The sequence below is a fragment of the Pempheris klunzingeri genome, chromosome 7, assembly GCF_042242105.1.
Source record: "Pempheris klunzingeri isolate RE-2024b chromosome 7, fPemKlu1.hap1, whole genome shotgun sequence".
Lineage (NCBI taxonomy): Eukaryota > Metazoa > Chordata > Actinopteri > Acropomatiformes > Pempheridae > Pempheris > Pempheris klunzingeri.
The window spans coordinates 8,911,688-8,930,683 of record NC_092018.1 but is presented as its reverse complement, the minus strand read 5'-3'; the positions used below and the strand labels follow the sequence as shown (position 1 = coordinate 8,930,683).

The following is an 18,996-nucleotide window of genomic DNA, read 5'->3' as shown; positions in this document are numbered from 1 at the left end:
GGGTTTCAAGGCCAGAAAGAAAGACAGTTTGTGAGAAGGAGAGAAGAAAGGAGTAGAAAAAATAGACCAAAGGACGCAGAATAATGTGTGTGTGTGTGTGTGTGTGATGAGCTGTTCAGGTATATGACAATATCTTGCTCTCAGCAGTATGAGTGTATACATGGTTGTGTGTATGTTTGTCATATGCAGTGCACCAACATGTCTGTCTTTACTTTGTTGTCTCTTTTTCAAACCTCCTGACATCAAACATGAAACTCACAATCTGCTTAAATGTTTCTTTTTCTTGTGTTCATCTGTGTCCTGTGTGTGCTTCCCTGTGACGTGGATTTTGGCAATACTCTTAATCAATGGTCGTGCCATTAAAGATTAACTCACTGGAACAGCATTGAAAACGTAAGGAGAGACTCAAACTCGGCTTCCTTTCTTGCTGTCAGGGCAATACTTCAGCTGCTTCTCATCCTGCCAGAGGAATTTATTCTCAGATTTTTGGCTTGGATCAACGTGAGGATTAAAAAGATACCACTAACAAAAAGTAACAAATCCTCTCAGTGTGAGAGGAAAACTGAAAGGAAGACATCTAATAAACCACGTCAGAGTCATAACAAATTCAACCACATAGTAGGAATCAGTTGTGTCTGAAGTGGAGACACGCTGTGGACTTGGCAGTTTGGCATTGTGTGCTTTTAATATAGCACATTGAGAAACACACTCGAGAGACAAGACAAAAGTGCTTGCTCGCTGTGGATGTGGTGTGTGTAATTTTGCCATTTAATTCATTAGATTGTCATTTGCTCGTCCATGTGTGCTCATTCTTTCTTTAATGGGATCATGTGTGGTACAGTTTCCACTTATTCTAAAAATTGGAGACTTTTCGCTCTCTCAGTTTTTGACTGTGTTGCCTCTCTCTCGGCCTCCATCTCTCCCTGTCTGTCTCTTCCTGATGGGGGGTTAAGTGTTCAGGTTAATTGCAACCCTAAGAGGAGCCTCCAATGCAGCTGAAGAGGGAACTTTCACACCATCCTGAATATCCTTTATTTTTTCTGTCCCCTATTGTTCCAAAGCGACCCTTTGGGAAGTACAGTGGGCCACTTCACATCTCTGTTCCTGTCTCACTGTCGTTCTCTCTCACCCGCACAAAGCTATTGACACATTTGCTGTCATATTTTCTTAAGCTGGTGCATGTTTGGGAAATATTCAAATTTGCACACAGAGCCCTTTCATTACTGCTGTTTACACTACTTTGAATGTGAGCGCTGGAGTAAAATCTTCTTAGCTCGCTGTTCATAGCTTAATGTTCGAGGTGCAACACCAAACAACAGCCCATTCTTTCTCTCCTTGATGTCGCCGTCTCTTGTTTCCTCCCTCTCATCTGTCATCCCTCCTGTGCTGCCAAAAGACAGCCAGCAGGCAGGGAATAGAAGCGGGGTAATAACAGGGAGGAAAAGAAGGAAAGAAGGAAGGTAAAAAGGATAGAAAGGGAGATGGACAGGAATGGCGAAGCACTGTGTAATAATTGTGCAATAGAGGAGAGTTGAGAAAAGTACAGTGATGGTTCTAACCTGCTGCGCTGGGGCCATTCAGTGAGCTCAGGTATAGTTTTAGAGGTTCTTAAATTTTGAATTATGGTGGAAAAAGAACATCATATATAATTAATTTCAGTGTGTTATTTTAGGTTGGTGGAGTTTTGGTCTGATCCAGTTTTACAGTGCAACACCTGCAGTACCAGTGTGTGTAGGCATGCATACAACAGGTCCACACTGTGTGTTATTCTCTTAAATTACTATTTTGGAGGTCTTATTTTTCTGCAATTTACATGGTTTCTTGCTTGACGATAAAGCACTCGCTCAAGAGAGTTCCAACCAAATACCTGGCTGTGCCTTTACTGTTTTTGCTTTAGTCTTTTTTGTTTTGTTCATAAATCTGAAGTGCGCTGCTGTGTTTCTGAAAAGATTTACTGTAGATTTATTGGTAGGCTGCACAGCTTCTCTTTCTCTCTCTGTTTCTCAGTCACTTGGTGCTTACTGTCATTCTGCTTCACTTTCTGTTGGTCTTTATTTGCCTTTGTTTTTTACTCCATCTCCGCACTGACTTCCTCTCCCTCGTTCTCCTCTCTAATTCTATTCATGAGAGGTGCACACTCCATCATTCTGTCTCCCTATATCTCTGTCTGCCCCTCATTTTCTCCACACCTTTCTGCACCAGAGCGAGATGGAAGGAGGAAGGGAGGGAGAAGGAAACCCAGAGAGAGAGAGGGAGAGAGACAGAGAGAGAGATGGACAGATTAGGTGACAGTGATAAGCGATCGATCTCAAGGCCAAACAGCCCAGGGAGGATCTCCCTTCCTCCCCTCCCTCTCTTTTCCCTCACCTCCACCCTCTTCTTTTTTCTACTCTCCACTCCTTTGCTCCCCACCCCTCTCTTCTGTCTATCTTTCTTTCTTTCTAACCTTTGTTCCCTTCAAACTGACAAGGGTTCATTAAGGATCCACTTTGTGTGTATAAGTGCATGTAAGTGTGTGTGTCCGTCTGTGTGTATGCACACTTTTGCCTGTCTGCCTAGTTGATAAGTCATGAAGGATAGCTCCCTAAGGTGCCCCTAAAGAGCTTTTAGTGGCTTTCGATCATACACGCGCACAAACGTACGCACAAACACACACAGGCCTCATTAGAGTTTTTCACAAGCACGAAGCACTTGGTTTGTGATTGCTGGACAGCCTTTCATGCATGTTTTGCTCATGTCTGTTTATTAATTTTGCACACTGTTGCCTTTCTGCTCAAACCCATGTGCACAGAGACCACCTTCCATCCACCCCCTCCTTTGTCATACCCACCTCCCATCATCCCCCTGTGCCTCAGAATGTGCCCGCCACAGCATATTGCCCTAACGAGGTTGTCTATTGATCAAGTGATGCTCTTTGTTCTGGACGCCTAAATGGACCTTCAGCCACTCTCCCCAGGCCTTTATGGGAGCTGTTATGGCTTTGGCCTGATTACAATAGAAGCACTTAAAATGCTCAGCGGCTGATGTTTTATGCAAGAGCACGCTCCGCTTCAGAAGTGTACGTCTGCTATATTACAGTGTTCTCTAAGTGTATGCATTTCAGCGTGTTTTTCCTCATGATGCTTATTGGTGGTTGGCCATCAGTTTGTTTTTAATGTGAGTATTTGTTTAGTGTTGATGGTGATGATGGAAATCTGAGCAGCTCAATTGGATGCAGGTATATAAACACACATTTATGTTGATTCACTCAGGCTCTTGCTTGTCTGCCCTTGTTTAAATTCTCATTTATACAGTATGCATGTTATTTTTGTGCATGTGTGTCGTGTACCTTCTTCAATGTTCGACTGTGTTGGCGTGCCCTCCCATGTGTCGGTTTAATTTAAGGCCAACCAACTGTGACCGGAAGGCATGTGGAAATATTACCCACAATCCCTCTCACTAAATCCCAGGTTTCCCTCCCCTTTCTGCCCCCATCACCTCTCTACCCCCTGCAGCATCATCCTCACGATAAATAAGCGTTTCCAGCCAATCATTCACTCTGCTGTTTATTCATGACGCACCCACTTCAAAAAATTTTACCATTCATCGGGAAATATTGAGTCAGGGCTGATGAATTATGAAAGCGTCTGTGACGTTAAGCACGTGTGCGTATATGCGTGTGTGTGTGTATCTCAAAGACCATCTGTAACATCAGCCAGTGAGTTTAACAGAAGCCTCGACATTTGTAGTATTTTGTGAAACACTGATTATTTCTGGTATTACTTTGATCCATTGTCATCTGTCAGAATTGCTTAAATGAGATGTGCAAGTGCTCTCTGTAGTTTAACAGATGCCTTTTCTCTCTGCCTCACTCTGACTTGTTCTGCATAAGTTAGTGTTTCACATGAGCCTATTTCAGTCAAACAGCGTGAAACCAGAGCCTGATATTAAACCAACTCCTGTGCATCCGTCATACTGCATGCTGATACGCTGAACTGCAGAGATGGTCAATTAGATAGCAGGATATGATTTTCATTCTAATACTTTGATAATCTCCTTCCCTATTCTTCTTTTGTCTGTTACCTTATGACATTCTCACTCTTTAATAATCATATTTCTGTAGCTCACACCCTGGATATTCTTTTTGAAATATTACGTTTTTTCATGACATGAAGGATAAAAAAAAGTTTGCCTTAGATCATGTCATCTTTTTCTTCTTTTCCATATCTTTATCTCTCTCTGTGACTCACTCCCCAAATATCTGCCTGATGTTTCTTTTTGCTGTAACAGAAACAAAAGGTCAGCAGTATTTATGGGAATTCATGTTTTTATCTCATTGCTGACTTTTCGGTGGAAAAACAAGCAGGTGATACAGCTGGATCTGTTAACGGCTGCGTGATGTCAGAAACTGTAAAACATGCAGGTTCAGGCGTGATTAGGGATTACCGTATGAAATGATTTGTGTTTGGATTGATCCCAAACACCTGTGAGAGGTTTCAGCCAACCCTGCTAAGCCTACAGTGCTGACTTGAAATGGATCATCTCCTTACACATATATACACACACACACATACACATGTTTGACTAATGCCTCAACTGGGACGCCTCAGCCAGGCAACTGTGTGTCTGCTTGTGTGTCTGTGATGAAGGGGCCCCTGCTGTGCCCTGATGGGGACATCAATACCAGGCGGTTTAGGCTTTCGACACACCAGCATCTGATTGGGGGGAGAGAGCAGCAGGTGGGGTGAGACAGGCACAAAATGGAGGACAGGCAGAAGGGATAATGTTAAACAGACTTATTATTTTGTTGTTAATTTTGCTGCAATAAACTTGGCTGATAGTTTACATTATCTCAAAGCGTCAACCAAAGAATGTGAAATCAATTCAGCCTAACACTATTAAAGATTACTGTAATAATACACCATATGCACCATATCCAGTACAACATATGGCCCTAGTTTCACTCGTTAAGTAATGATTGGACTCTCTTTTATAATACTGATTGATAGTAAATTTATTTTATGAGCTCTGCAGTACGCAGGCATGGTATGTGATGAACGTGCAGTATGCTGTGTCGGAGCAGGAGGCATTGACAGCCAGCTCAGGTCAGAGGATGAGATGAAGGAGACAGCTGGGGAGGAGTGTATGTTCAGGGATGGACAGACGCAAGGATGGAAAACATTCTCCAACTGCGCTAACTTTAGACCACACATGTCGGTAAACCTCCCAAAACCTGTCCACAGCGTGTCACCACTTGCTTCCACAGAACCCCCTTTGTGAGTGCGAGCACGCGTGTGTGTGTGTGTGTGTGTGTGTGTCTGTGTGTGGGTGCGTTTATTGGGGAGCATTTCTCTGTTTGCCTAAAGCAACTAAACAGCACACAAGGGCCCACATCATTTGCTAGTTTAACAAATCCTGTCTCTGTGTTGAAATTTCATTTCTTTCCAGAAGCTTATTGTTTCAATTTCCTGCTGTACGAGGCGAGTTCAAAAGTTCACGAACTCACAGTTGGAAGTGTGAACAGAATATATCTTGTGCCCACCAAGACACGACCTACAGACCCTGTTTCAGTGCCAAAACCTTCTTTCTCCCTCCACAGGGGAAACCCAACTAGGCCAATTAGTTTGAATAGAACTAGTTATAGCTCAGCAAGAATCAATCAGAATCTCTATTACCAGAGGAATGATTTGGAAAGGGATTCGTGTGTGGGCGTGTGCATATATTTGGATGAGTAGAAAGAGGGGGTTTTGGGTTATGTGTGCACAAAGGTAACAAAAGGACAGTCAGCATTGTATTGCTTGATGTATCTTTTCTTCCTCCTAGTGAATAGTTGGGATAAGGATGGTTTTTCCTTGTTGTTAAGATCACACAAATTGGAAAGAAATAGAGACAATCATCATCAATGCACATATGCACATACAGTAAGGTCACAGTGTGTTTATAATACTAATCGCCCCCAACCTGGTCTCCAGGATACCAGAACAAAGGCACACTGAGCATATTTTAGCTTGTTTGACATGACATAAAGCTTTGTTAAACTGACAGAGTTCCTGCTCCATCAGACTAGGCCTTTTAAACAGGGCTGAGTTGGGATCAAAGGAAAGGACAGGACTGACTGCTCCCACTTTGCACGGTTTGATCCTGTTTGCCGCTCTTTCCAAAGAGAAGCACACTTAGTCTCTTCAGAGGGTAACAGAAAAGAAAAGGAAAGTTCCACCATTCAAAGCTCTCAAAGTATTTATAAGCAAGTAAACCAGCAAGGAAAGACACATTTTCAATTCATAATGTCATGAATGACCTCCAAGTGAAAATATTTTCAGATTGCTGTGGTGCATGGATTAAGTCGTTTTAAAATATTGAACATGAACTGTAATATGCTTGATATTGAACAGAATATCAAAAATACAGTGATACATGAACAAATTTTGATCATCACGGCAACTTAATTAGCCACACAAGGTTCTTATAAAATTACTTCTTTATGCTCCTCAAGACCTTATTCCTTTTAAATTGAATTTTCTGCTGGATAGAGTTGTTTGGCAGACACACCAAATATGCAGGCTGTCCGCACGTTAACAGTGAACAAGGCCTGCAACAAATACAAAAAATGCAGCCAAGGCCTCAGTAATATAAGCCATTTATAATGAGAGCAACACAAGGATAACTGCAAACTAACCCTGAACCCTACAGTTTAACTTTTAGGGTTTCATGTGTGTATTTCATGTGCATGTATGCATTCAGAGCTGTGTGTATGTGTGTGTGTGTGTGTTTGTGTGTACGCTCATGTCTATATTATATAGTGACCTTTGATGTCATATATAACGCAAACATTGCCCACAAAGAGACTCATAGCCAGAGGATCCGACACACCACTTAACCCCCTGCTTGGGACCATGACAGCTTCTCCATGGGAGGCTGACCCTGAAGGTCCCGGAAAACTCTTTGTTCCAACATACAGGCACAGACAAACTCGCTGCATTAATACAGACTTACACTCCGCACATACATGCACACACATGGGTATACAGGGTAGGAGCTAAAGGTCCATATAGCTTCTAAACAGGCATGAGGAATTAGCAGAGAGGCCCATGTGTCAGCCCCCCACTGGCAAAAGCACTGTTGATCCCTTTAGAGTTACAGCTACTGCTCTGTCCTCCTGACCGCCTCACTACATTTCTCTGCCTCTATACATCTCCCTCTGACACACATGCACACATGTGCAATAACAAACATTTGAAATATATATATATATATATATTTATTTGAAAAACAAATATATGTAGAACTGTTGTTACTGAAAACATACAATAGCCTACATGCTTGTTTTGCATATGAGCAAATGATTATCGTCATGCCTTGAAACAGCAGTCCTTTGCTTGACAATTTTGCCGCCGTTACCTTGTTTCGAGGCTGGTTATGAAGGACTTCCATCATCTCCCCATAACCATCTGCTCTTAAAACACTCTGCTCTACTTTACAATACACAGATGCTCTGGAAATTACCACCCCTTTCCCCTCTCCGCTGCCACATCAACCGCATCCCCTGCCTGCCCGATCTCCTGTTCAATAACAGAGTCATAACACAGAGGACGGTGGTGAATTTTGATTGTTCTTAAAAGTTATGATTGAACTCGAAAGTTGTTATCTGACCGGAGAGAGAAGACAGGGCTGTTATCTGACTGTTATCACTGTGATAGGTTTTCACTGTTAAGATGAGAATATTTTTTAGCCCTTTATAAACACCAGTTTCAAAACACAAAACTTCATTTGGATAGCTGCCAGGCTGATAGCAATCAGGGAATACTGCTGTTTTTCTGCTATCTGATGAATGTGTCAACACTGTCTTCTTTAGGCTTTATTGTGTAGACTACGTCATGTCTAAGACAGGTGTATACTGTCTAGACTGATGCAGATAATAGAGAGGGCAAAACATGGCATGATGTGACAAAACATGTCATCACATAACCTAAGCTGTTGGCACAAGTATTTATTCAAAGAAGTAATACACTTTTATGAGCATAACAAGGAAAAAAAAAACAGAAATCCTGGCAGAGTCAAAAACCTTTGTCTGTCTATTGAGCAACATGCTGTGATTTAATTAGACTACTCTGAAATGAGCTGGCTAGAGTTTAGATCTCTAATGTAAGATGCAAATGTTTTACTACATTTCACTTCACATCCCACTTGTATTGCCTTAAGACAGTAATTAGTGTAAAAATGAATGGTTGACATAACATCTCGTTATGTGAACAAGCTAAATCCATTAAATGATTTTTTTTTTTTTACAAGGAGCCCAAGTGTGGGAGAACAAGAAGGAGGAAAGATATAGATTATTGTGGAGAAAATCAACCTAGAGCGAACATTTGTGATGGGAACCCCGACAAGCTTTTGTCATATACTTCTAACTCCGTGGGTTGGGTGCTTGATGCCTAGCAAAACATTTCCAAACATGGTTTTATCTAAACCGGTCTGCTCAGGTTCATGTGATGTGAAACTATCCAAGAGTAATCAAGACTGAAATCTGGGAATGAGTTTGGAAAAATGAGTTAAGCCAAGGGAGGAGGACAGAGAGAGTATTATCCATTGGAAAGGCCTCCCATTTAACAAGACCGTTTACATCCGCAGCCTCTCTAAGCAGCTATACATTTTCCTGTACAGTAGATCAATACATTTCATAAAATGGTTGAAAATGGCAGCTTGCCATGTACATATACAATTACAGATGAAGTGGCAGACTTCATCTTCACCATAGTCCTTTTAATAATGGCACATCCAATTACTAAACTCATTGTAACAAAACTTCCAAATTTACAAACAAAAATGCTGATGTAAAGGATGAAAAGATACAGTATGGTTAATTTTCTTCAGCGATCTCTTCCACCATCTCAAACTGAAACATGAACTACCTCTCAAAAAGGACAGCTAACACACATGTAGTCTTACTTTGGGTAAAATGTGAGTCTAGAATGAATTTCTGAAGGAATTTGAAAGGATATCAGCTGTAGAGATTTCTCGCTTGATGACAGGAATCCCTTAAAGGAAGGAGGGAACCTGGAACATGACAACAGTGATGTATAGACAGGCACAATTATAGCCACAGTCGGTCAGTACAGCAATGACATCCTTTGGATAAACACATAGGTTACAGTATCTTTCGACTTCCCATGGCTCTCCTCTTTAAGCGTTGCATACGTAACACGGCCTGAATCTGCTGTAATAATAGAAAGCCTGACACACGCACATGCACACAGTAACACACAGGGTACAGTAGTATACAGTCAGTGTTTTGTTACCTGTGAAAGGGGCGAGGGTTTTATGAAAGTGGTGACATTTTAACATCCTGACACAGCTCCATGGCAACCTACCTTGAAGGTCAGTCTGCTTTTTGCCTGTGTTTGGATGTACAGTGTATGGGGATCAGCATGTGCATGTGTGTAACATGGCTGTGACGTGAGTCTTAATGATCAGTGCAATGGGTGAACACACACGTTTGCAGATATGAAACAAGCAGGAAACATACATGACATATCCGTGTGTCCTCTTTTCATCTCTGCCTTTTCTCTTTTCATCCGTGCTTTTATGTTTGCTTCTACCCACGTTTACCCTTTTCCCTTCATATCCCCTCCGTCATTTGCAGCTTTTAAACCGTCATACATGCCTCTCTTCTCTTTCCCTCCTCCTACTTTGGATCCCTCCCGCCTCTCCCACATGGTATGCCTCCTTTCCTTTATTTTTAATTTTTTGTCCATCTCTGCCCTTTTTGCCAGCTATCCCACTCATTTCACTCCTCCATCCATCTGCTGATCGTTTGTCCAGAGAGACAACGGGAGATGAGGTGGGGGAGTGGGGTGGGGATGCCACATAGAAACAACAGAAGAAAAGTGGGCTAACATTCTTCTGAAATATGTCATGTACAGGTGGGCCACAGGAGGCGGATGAAGTAAAAAAGGAAGGGAGGGGAGATAGGAATGTGTTTAGTAGTCCTTTCATACTCGAGATGTGATGTTGGTCTGCTGAACACATGAACACATTCTCTCTCTTCTTTTTTAGACAAATAAGGAGATGCATAGAAATTGAAATACCTGCTCACAAAAGCAGAGTAGTGTCCAGTCTGCAAAGCCAGGTTAGATGGCATGTCAACCATTTCAGATTTATTGTGTCAGTCTGAAACTGGCTGGTAGCTGTGGGTGAGCAGTAGTAGTTTAGCTTTCAGGAGGTTTTTGGCCCTCTGGCACCTAAGCATTGTTTCCCCTGAGTACAGTGAGAGAAAGTGTTATAAATATAAAATATTGCTCATTTTAATATTTTCCCCAATTCAGTACCTGCTCATCTGCATTGAAGAGACCTTTTTAATTCTCTTTAAGGTTTGCATCAGGGACATTACGCAATGTCGCCTACAGTTTACAAAGCGGACATGTTTGCTTGCTGTGTTGACACAAGCATGTTAGTCCACCGATCAAAGTGTTTAGTTATATCACTTATTCTTATGTAAGCATTAATCGCTGCAGACACATGCAGCACTTTTAGCAGCCACGTGTAGTGTGAAACCTACTCATAGCTAGCTGGCTTCTCAGAGCTGAGTGCAGGTGATGCACCTTTGTCCCCATCTGTGTAGGATGTCCTTCCCCTTCTCACACACACTAGGAGGACATGTTACATGGTTCAGAGCCGTTTCATTGCTGCTGTTCTGTCTCAGCTGCCAAATACCTTGTCACTATAAAACAATGACTTATGATTAATGGCCAACACGTCTCCCACTCAAAGGTGTATAGCTATTAATTGACACTAACTGCCCGTGTGTAACTGTGCATAAACTCACATGCATCTATGGGCATGCACACACTCACACTGGTCCCAGTAAACATGTCAGAGCGTACAGTATTTACAAAGGGATTGAAGTGGGTTTGGGGCAGCAATGATTCAGGAGAATGGCCCCAGGGTCTGACAGGATGTTGGGGGATGTGTCATTTTCCCCCGACTCCCTTGGTGACGAGCAGAGACATAAAGAAAGCCTTTTACACACAGAGAGATATACACAGACCCACATACCCCCACTCTGCCATTCACTCACATATATAGCCTACACACATCAGTGTTATACACCCATAAAAATGGTTGTTTGGCAGAGTAGTGAGTAGATGAGCTCATAGGAAGTATCTGTCTGTCTTTTTTCTCTCTGTTTTGGACTTGGGCTGCAGCATGTTAATGCTGACTACATCAAACACTCACTGGAGCCCTACATCTCTGTTTCACTCGGCACCAAGAGCAGAACAAGAACTTGTCTGTCACTGCTCTTAATTCATTGTCTCCCTGGGGCAAAATGAGCGCTGACAGACATAAATGGCAGAAATGAATATCATAAGATCACAGTCGAGGGTGACGGTGCTGGTGGTGGGAGAGGGTGGGAGAGAAGAGGGAGGAAGCAAAGGGGGCGAGGGAGGGATGGAGAGATGTAGAAAAGGAAGAGGAGACAGAAATAGGCAGGAGAAATGTAGGAGAAAGGGTCGAGATGGGGGGGATGAAGGAATGAATGAAAGATGTGAGAAAGAGAGCTGAAGGAATGCATGAGAGTACGTCCCTGTGTCCCTTGCTGCTGACAGTCCGTATATTATACTGGGCTGACCACCTGCTCTGAGCCTGCAGTACACCCTCCATAAAGCTACAGCAGATGGACACAATAAAATGCACCATGACCAGCAGCTATGCACTCATGTGTGTGTGTGTGTGTGTGTGTGTGTGTCTATGTGTGTGTTTGTCCATTACAGCAGATATCCCATATAAATATATTAAACTATGCCTACATTCACACACACCCCAGCGCCCCACCATGACCGGGAGGCAATGCCAGTAATATGTGATACACTATAGGTCTGATGTTTCCGTGTCTGCACCCCATCCCCTCCCAGGGTTGTAAGCCTATCAGTCAGTTAGCCATGAAGGAATGTGGCTGTCAACTCATATACTCTCACATGTTCTTCCTCTGCCTTCACTGCTCTCTCCGTCTCCTTAGCCGTCTCTCTACCTCAGTATTAGTATTTTGGGGGTTGCACCTCCTCTCCTCACAGTATCGTGTTCTTTTTTCTCCGAAGGTGCGACAAACAAATCGGAATAGAGCGAGAATGTGAAACAAGATCTTAGATTTTAGAACAGAGAACTTCATTACAGTTTGCGCCATATTTTCCAACTTTTGGCCATCACTTATCACTTCTATCAATACTAATTGTACATTGTAATGTCCAAGTGACTTGCTGAGATCTAGGAACTAGGATCTAGGAACCCTACAACCAAGTCCTATGGGGTAAGAAACTAAATCAGATCAGATAAAGCAGGTTTTTAACAATTACTCTGTAAACTTTCTTGGATGAAAACATGGGTGAATTGTAAAATGATTGCCCAAATGTCTGTACAGACTTACGTACTCGTTTAACTATAACCTCCTGTACTTCCGTATTTTGCACACACACAGTTTTACTGTGCAATTATGAGGGATTATTACCAACACTTCAGACTGTTAAAATAATCTGGCTGAACTATTGGCTTGTTTACAACCCGTCTGAACACTTATGTTTCTTGACCTCATCAGACTTATTTCATTGTATGACAATAAACCAGAATGATACTTTACAGCCACCTCACCCATTTCTTTTCAACATAAATTTTTTTTGAGCAAGGTTTTTACTGCCTGGCTTATGTGATTGCTAGACTGGTAAATAAATAGTCTGTTGTGTATTATGAGCTGTAATATGAGTATCCCTGACGGTGCCATTGTCATTTCTTGCCTGTCTCGCAGACAAAAAGAAAATCTTTTCCATCTCTAGGCCCAAAAGAAAAGAGAACTGCTGAAATTGTGGTCTGGTCAGGAATTTCATTTTACAGTCAAGATGATTGTGGAGTGGAAATATTGGATGCAGTTATCTGTTCCTCACCCCACTCTCCGCTCTCACTTTCACTACTTTGCCATCAGTAAGTGGACAGAGGTTCTTCTCTGAATAAGCATGATCAATTGCAACAGTCTCTCTCTTCTTTCCCTCTGCACCCCTTTGTTTTTCAATTCTTTCTTTCTTTCTGCTCGCCTCTCTCTTTCATCCTCCGACCCCAAACCAATCATCTGTAATTAGACAACTGCGCAAACTATATCAAGAAGTGTTTGCAATGTGTGTTTGTGGCATATGTGTTGAAAGGTCCTGAAGAGGCCTTTGCATGTGTTCTCAAGTCGGGGTTCAGTCAGAGTTCGTCTCCTCTTGGCTAAACATATTTTCCCTCTGGACCAAAATCAACAAATGATCTTTCACTTTAGAAACATGCACACACATACACACATCAACAGGATATCACAGGCTTGCCTTTTAAGGTCCCAATGCATTTTAAGTTTCTAGGTTACTGTGATTTGATTTATCAGGCAGCGGAACATTGCTTCAGGATATTGAATTGAAAATATATCAAATGTATGAATTTCAACAGGGAGAGGTGAAATAATGTAAATAGATCTGATTCAGGGTCATGAGTGGGACTGGGCCGAGTGAGAAACTCAGGCAGGTGGAACAATCAAGAAAGAAAAAGGGTAGGAGCAAAAAAACAACAACAAAGAGAACAGGAGGAAAAGGAGGTAGAGAAAAACAAAGACAATCTTTGATACACAGGTAGAGAGGGCTTTGACTTTGAAATGCATTCAGCTGTCAGCAATGAGTAAGCGCGACAGTCTTGAAAGTTCTTGTCAAAGTCTTGGCAGATAAAGAACATGAAACAGGATTGGTTCAGGCATTCCTTTTTACATAAAACTTCACCCTCTTTACACTATTTTGTCACCGTGAATTTATCAACTGTCCACCCTCAAATTATCAACATGATGTCATTGCAGTTTTGCTGTGACACCAGTGTCTCTCCCACAATGTGTGCTGATTTATCCAGACATGCCCTAAGGTTTAGCTTCCTGAAGTGCATAATGGCTTTCATGGGATTCCTATGATTTTATACTTGGGGTAAAAACACCATAGAAGACTCTATTAAAAAGTAAATTTTTTTAGGGTGTCTTTTCACATGCTAAACAAGCAAAACATTCCAGACAGGATCTTAAAATCCTCTAATATCCTGTGTTAGTAATCACTTCCCGACTCTCCTTCTGGGTCTCACCTTTGAGTGGTGGTAGTTAGAGCAAAGTGCTTTGAAAAGTTCCTCATTCGACTGAATCTCACTTACTCAACTGGGTAGATGACTCAGATTGCTCTCTGCCTCTACCTGCTACTGAGCTCTTGCTCTTATCCTTTTCTGTGTCTTTCTCTTTCACTCAGGTTAGCTATCTCTCCCTGTCCTTCTTGCTTTCTGTTTGCCGCCACCGGTGCACAGCTCAGAGAAGTGGCTGATGGGAGTTCATTGGGTACAGTGTGTGCGTGCGTGCAATGCCTGCGCGTGTAAGTGTAGTTGTGTGGGTGTTTGTCTCTTGGTGAGTGTGTGTGTGTGTGTGTGTGTGTGTGTGTGCAGGAGTGTATGCACAGCAATGTCACTGGGCTGTGTAATTGAAATGGAAATGAGCCAATCAGCGACTGCAGTGGTGTGCCACCTTACCCTGCATTCACTTCACTGTTCCAGCTCTCCCAAACTCACTCTCCCTGTTTGTGACTCTGTGTTTGCGTGCGTCTGTATGTTTATGTGTGTGTGTGTGTTTGTGCTGGCAGTACATGGCCCTTCAGTTTCAGCCCTGAGGGCCTGAGGAGGTGGTGTGAAAATGTAATCAGTTGGTAATAAAGATTATCTCCCTCTCTCCTACTCACTGACACACACACACACACGCTCTATATCTAGCTGATTTCCCTGGCTTTGTATCGTGGCACACAGCTCAGTGGGACAGCTGTGGCATAACAAAGACATGTAATTATCACCATTTGACAATTAGCCTACCACCCAACTTTGCTCCTTAATTATATATTTTATTGCTAGAAGGCCTTCACTGCTACTCTTCTCTCACAAGACTGGAAAAGATCGTCACTCATGACGTTTCATAAAACAGGGAGTGATTGCGGTGGCTGGGTGGAGTGTGTGCGTGTGTGGTATTGGCGGTGGAGTTAGGTCAACTCAGCGCTCTCCATCTGGACAATTTCTTATGTGATTTGTACCAGCTCTCAGCTCCCATCTTAGCAACTTGAATAGAAAAACATCTAAGCCGTTACTGTGAGGATTCTGGAGTGTACCATTGGACACATTGGACTATTTACTTAATTATAACATATAATAATTAAAATCCCTAATAAACTGATACAATTTAAAAAAAAAAACATTGTTTATTTGTCAATTAATTTACCAATGTGTGTGGCTACCATATGCCATCTCACAATTAATTTAACTCCTGCTTTAACATTTAAAGCTTACGCTTTGTAATAGCTTTAATTAACAGACATTTCTGTTTAATATAAAGCTGTGAACAGCAACAACAACTGCTAAGTGTTGCACTTTGCTGCCACCTTTTTTTGTACACAGCAACAGGGAGTCATTGTATCCGAGCTCAACAGCTGGTCATTTATTTATTCATTTCATTATTATTTAGGGATACATTTGATATTTATTCAGCATTTCAAGACAGAATAAGGACACCATTTTTAATTGGACAATTAAATTGTATTTTTAAAGCATTATTTAAAGGTAAATGAAGTTGATCAACATAATTGTTCTTTAAAATTGATCAATTTACTAATTCTCATTAAACACTGCGAAAATCTTTAAATATTCAGATAGCACACTCCAGACACTGTATCGCTTACACAAGCACAGCCAATTTCGATGCATCTTGAATTTACATTTTCTTTTGTTCCCACTGGGTCAGTTGATCCTGCAGCATCTTTGCAGTTGCTCTTTTCTTCTATTGACCACAATGTAACCGTACTCTCTTCTGCCTATATTTCACCCTTTGGGATTCTAACAGAGCACAGCCTTGATTTACATTCCATTGATGAAACATCCCGGTGCTTATGTGTCCTGTAGAGACGCTGACATGTGTTTGAACAACACATGTCCACTTCATGGTGAGGAACGGTGTATGTCTTTCTGCTGAAAAGCAGGGACTGTTTATAGAACAGCAGCAACAGCAGCAGCCGATTAAAGCTGCCACCACTATAAACAAGATGCCGGCTGCATCTAAAACTCCCACATTAGTCCTTTCGATAAATGGGTTTTCATAGGGACAATAAACACAGTTTTATACAAAATACAAGAAGTTGTCCGGGAGAGATCATGAAGATATTCCCTCGCTGAATCGACCTCAAGAAACATTACAGCTGTGGTAGCACACGCAGTCATCTCATGCACATCCAGTTTTAGTAGAATCTCCTTTAATGATAAATCCATGGTTGAACAACTCCTGCAAAGACTGAGATTCACTGGGAGCCTGGCAATCCTAACTGTATTATTCAGTCTTGCTGTCTCTTTTGTTGTATTTCCTCACCGTACCCTGTCTGTTTCTCACCCTCACTCTTTTTCCCACTCAGTGCCATTAGCAGCTTCTGGCTGTCTCACTGCTGCTCCTTTGCCAATGTGCCAGGGAGCTCACTGAGCTGATAACACAAACCTAATGTATGTGCGTGGGTGGGTGTCTACCGTGTGTGTGTTTGTTGCATATAGGTGTGTGAGTGAGTGTGTTACATGTTACAAATGCCTGTCCTGTCCCCTTTTATGTGCTCACTCACCCAAACATCCTCTGCTTCATTTGCAGTCAGGGCCACAAGCCACTATTCTGACTGCCGAGGCAGGGAGAGAAGGGCAGCTGAAACATCACACACTCAGACACATACAGACATGCACAAACACACACACTAATTTTCTGTCTCACACACACACGCACAGTACACATACAGTACACACACACAAACTGGGGATGAGCGGATGGAGGGATGTGACCATTAAGTCAGTAACATTTTAAAGTAGTGAGGGAGATGCATGGCTCTTCCTGGACCTCCACAGACATGTTTTAAATGAGATGTTACAGATGAGCTACTCCATGCCTTAGTTGTAAACACCCTCACACTGGTATTTACCCTACACGGGTAAACACAGAAAAGCAACATTTCATGCTAGCTCATGCTCACATACACACAAGCGCACATAAATAAATATACAGAGCACCACCAGCAGACACACATGATCACATTAATGAGAAATGGCTGTGGTTCGATTTGCCACTTGATTGTAACATTAATCATTCCATTATACCAACATGAATTAAGTGACAAGTGTAGGCTTGGAAAGCAGATTTTGCTCAAATTGCTATTTGATCTTCAAAACAAATAGTCTGGTTTGCATTGTGATTGTAATTCTGTGTTGTTTGTCTCCACATACTGCAGACTGAAGTAAACGCAGCCAAGCAGGATAAGCGTCCTCAGTGCATATACAGCGATTTGATCTTAGAAAATCCATTCTTTAGAGTCAGAACTCAGACATTGCATTGAAATAACGAGCAGAGCTGTAGTTTTGAATAAGGAAAGCAAATAAGTGGGTGGACAGAGAGTGACAGGCAAAAGGAGGAAAGGAGAAGAGATACAGAAAAGTACTGACATTGTTCAGCATAGTGTTTTCATCAGTATCTAAGATATTTTTAAGACGTAATGGACAGAGAGCAACAAAAACAACATATGACACCCATTATTCTTAGACCCTCAGTTCGCATAAGGAAAAACGGCCCCAAAAAAGTGATCCTTCTCCAGAGCAGACAGACATGCAATAGATGTGATCTGTGCATAACAGACCTACATAGTAAAATTACAGTAGGACAATCAGGATGGCAAAATTATAGATAGAATGTACACATACGAGGATGTTGAGCAACTTCCAGGTGCCGTCAAACAGATACGAAAGAGAGACAGACTGCACAAACACACAAGGACGCATGGCGAGAGAAAGAGGTGCATGTGAACTGCTTCAGTATGTTAATCCTGAGGCTCCAGAGTCCTCTAGATAAAATTATTTTAGCCTGTTATATGCTCTGCCCCTCGTGCATTCTGGGGCTTGAGGAACCCTTCTTATAGACAGCAGAGGCGGTTTTCAATTAAAAGTTTTGTCAAAACTCTTGTCAGGTTGTGCTCTTACAACATTAAAGACTGGGTTTCAATTATAAACTCACACCACCTGGTTTCTGGGTGAAATGAGTCAGTGGCACCGGGTGTGTGTGCGTGTATGTGTGTACTTGTGCAACCGTGTGGCTTGGTATTGTCACTCTTAAGAGGACTTCAAGTGCATGTGCTAAATTGAGGGCATCCCTAGCAAGTTTACAGGTGTTCAATGTTTTCTCTGTGAGGCCCCATGTGACACCATGGTTAGGGTCATACCATCTTAGACCCAGCAAGAAACTCGGAGCACAGGAATTGCTTTCTCATTGTGGTAGCTGTGAAAATTCCACAGGTGAGAGACCTATTTTGTTGGCAAGTGAGAAGAAATTGTGTGTGTGGGTGTGTGTGTGGGGGTAGATGCAAGCTTGTGACAGTGGGTGGCCTTTTGATGAAACTGCCTGTATGTATTGAAGCCCTCTGACCCTGTGTGGCCTGTTCTAGATCATTGCAGTTGTAAAGATGCCTCACCGCACAGCCTGCAGAGACAGCCAGGCTCTGTATTTTTCCTACCATGACATTTACTGTCTGGACTATCCTGAAACGTCGATGATTATTTCTACATTGCACTTTGCTTAAGGTTGTCTGTTATTTTTGTAAAAGAAAAATCCTAAAGAAAATGTGTTTTTCTTACGAAAGAGACTTAAAACTGTTTTCTTGTCAGCATAGTTTCAGGCTTGGATGCTTCAGTTTGCTATCATTCAGAAGGCAGATGTGTGTGTGTGTGTGTGTGTGAGTAAATATGTGTTGCAATGGTAGATTTATAGATAAACCAACCCACCCAAATTTATTGAAGCCAAGAGATGAGAGCACTGCTGCTTATAAATTTCACCACAGCACAGAGAGTGCTGAGACAATTCAGACAAACTTTTTATCCGGAATAATTTTAGATGTAGATACAGATGTATTAAGATTATACTAAAGTATAACT

At 42.0% G+C, this 18,996-nt stretch overlaps 1 protein-coding gene across 2 annotated transcripts in view; it reads left to right on the top strand.

The window, feature by feature from the left end:
* efna5b (ephrin-A5b) overlaps window positions 1-18,996 on the top strand; it is an 86,038-nt gene that overhangs the window by 51,291 nt on the left and 15,751 nt on the right. The gene's annotated exons all lie outside the window — the stretch shown is intronic.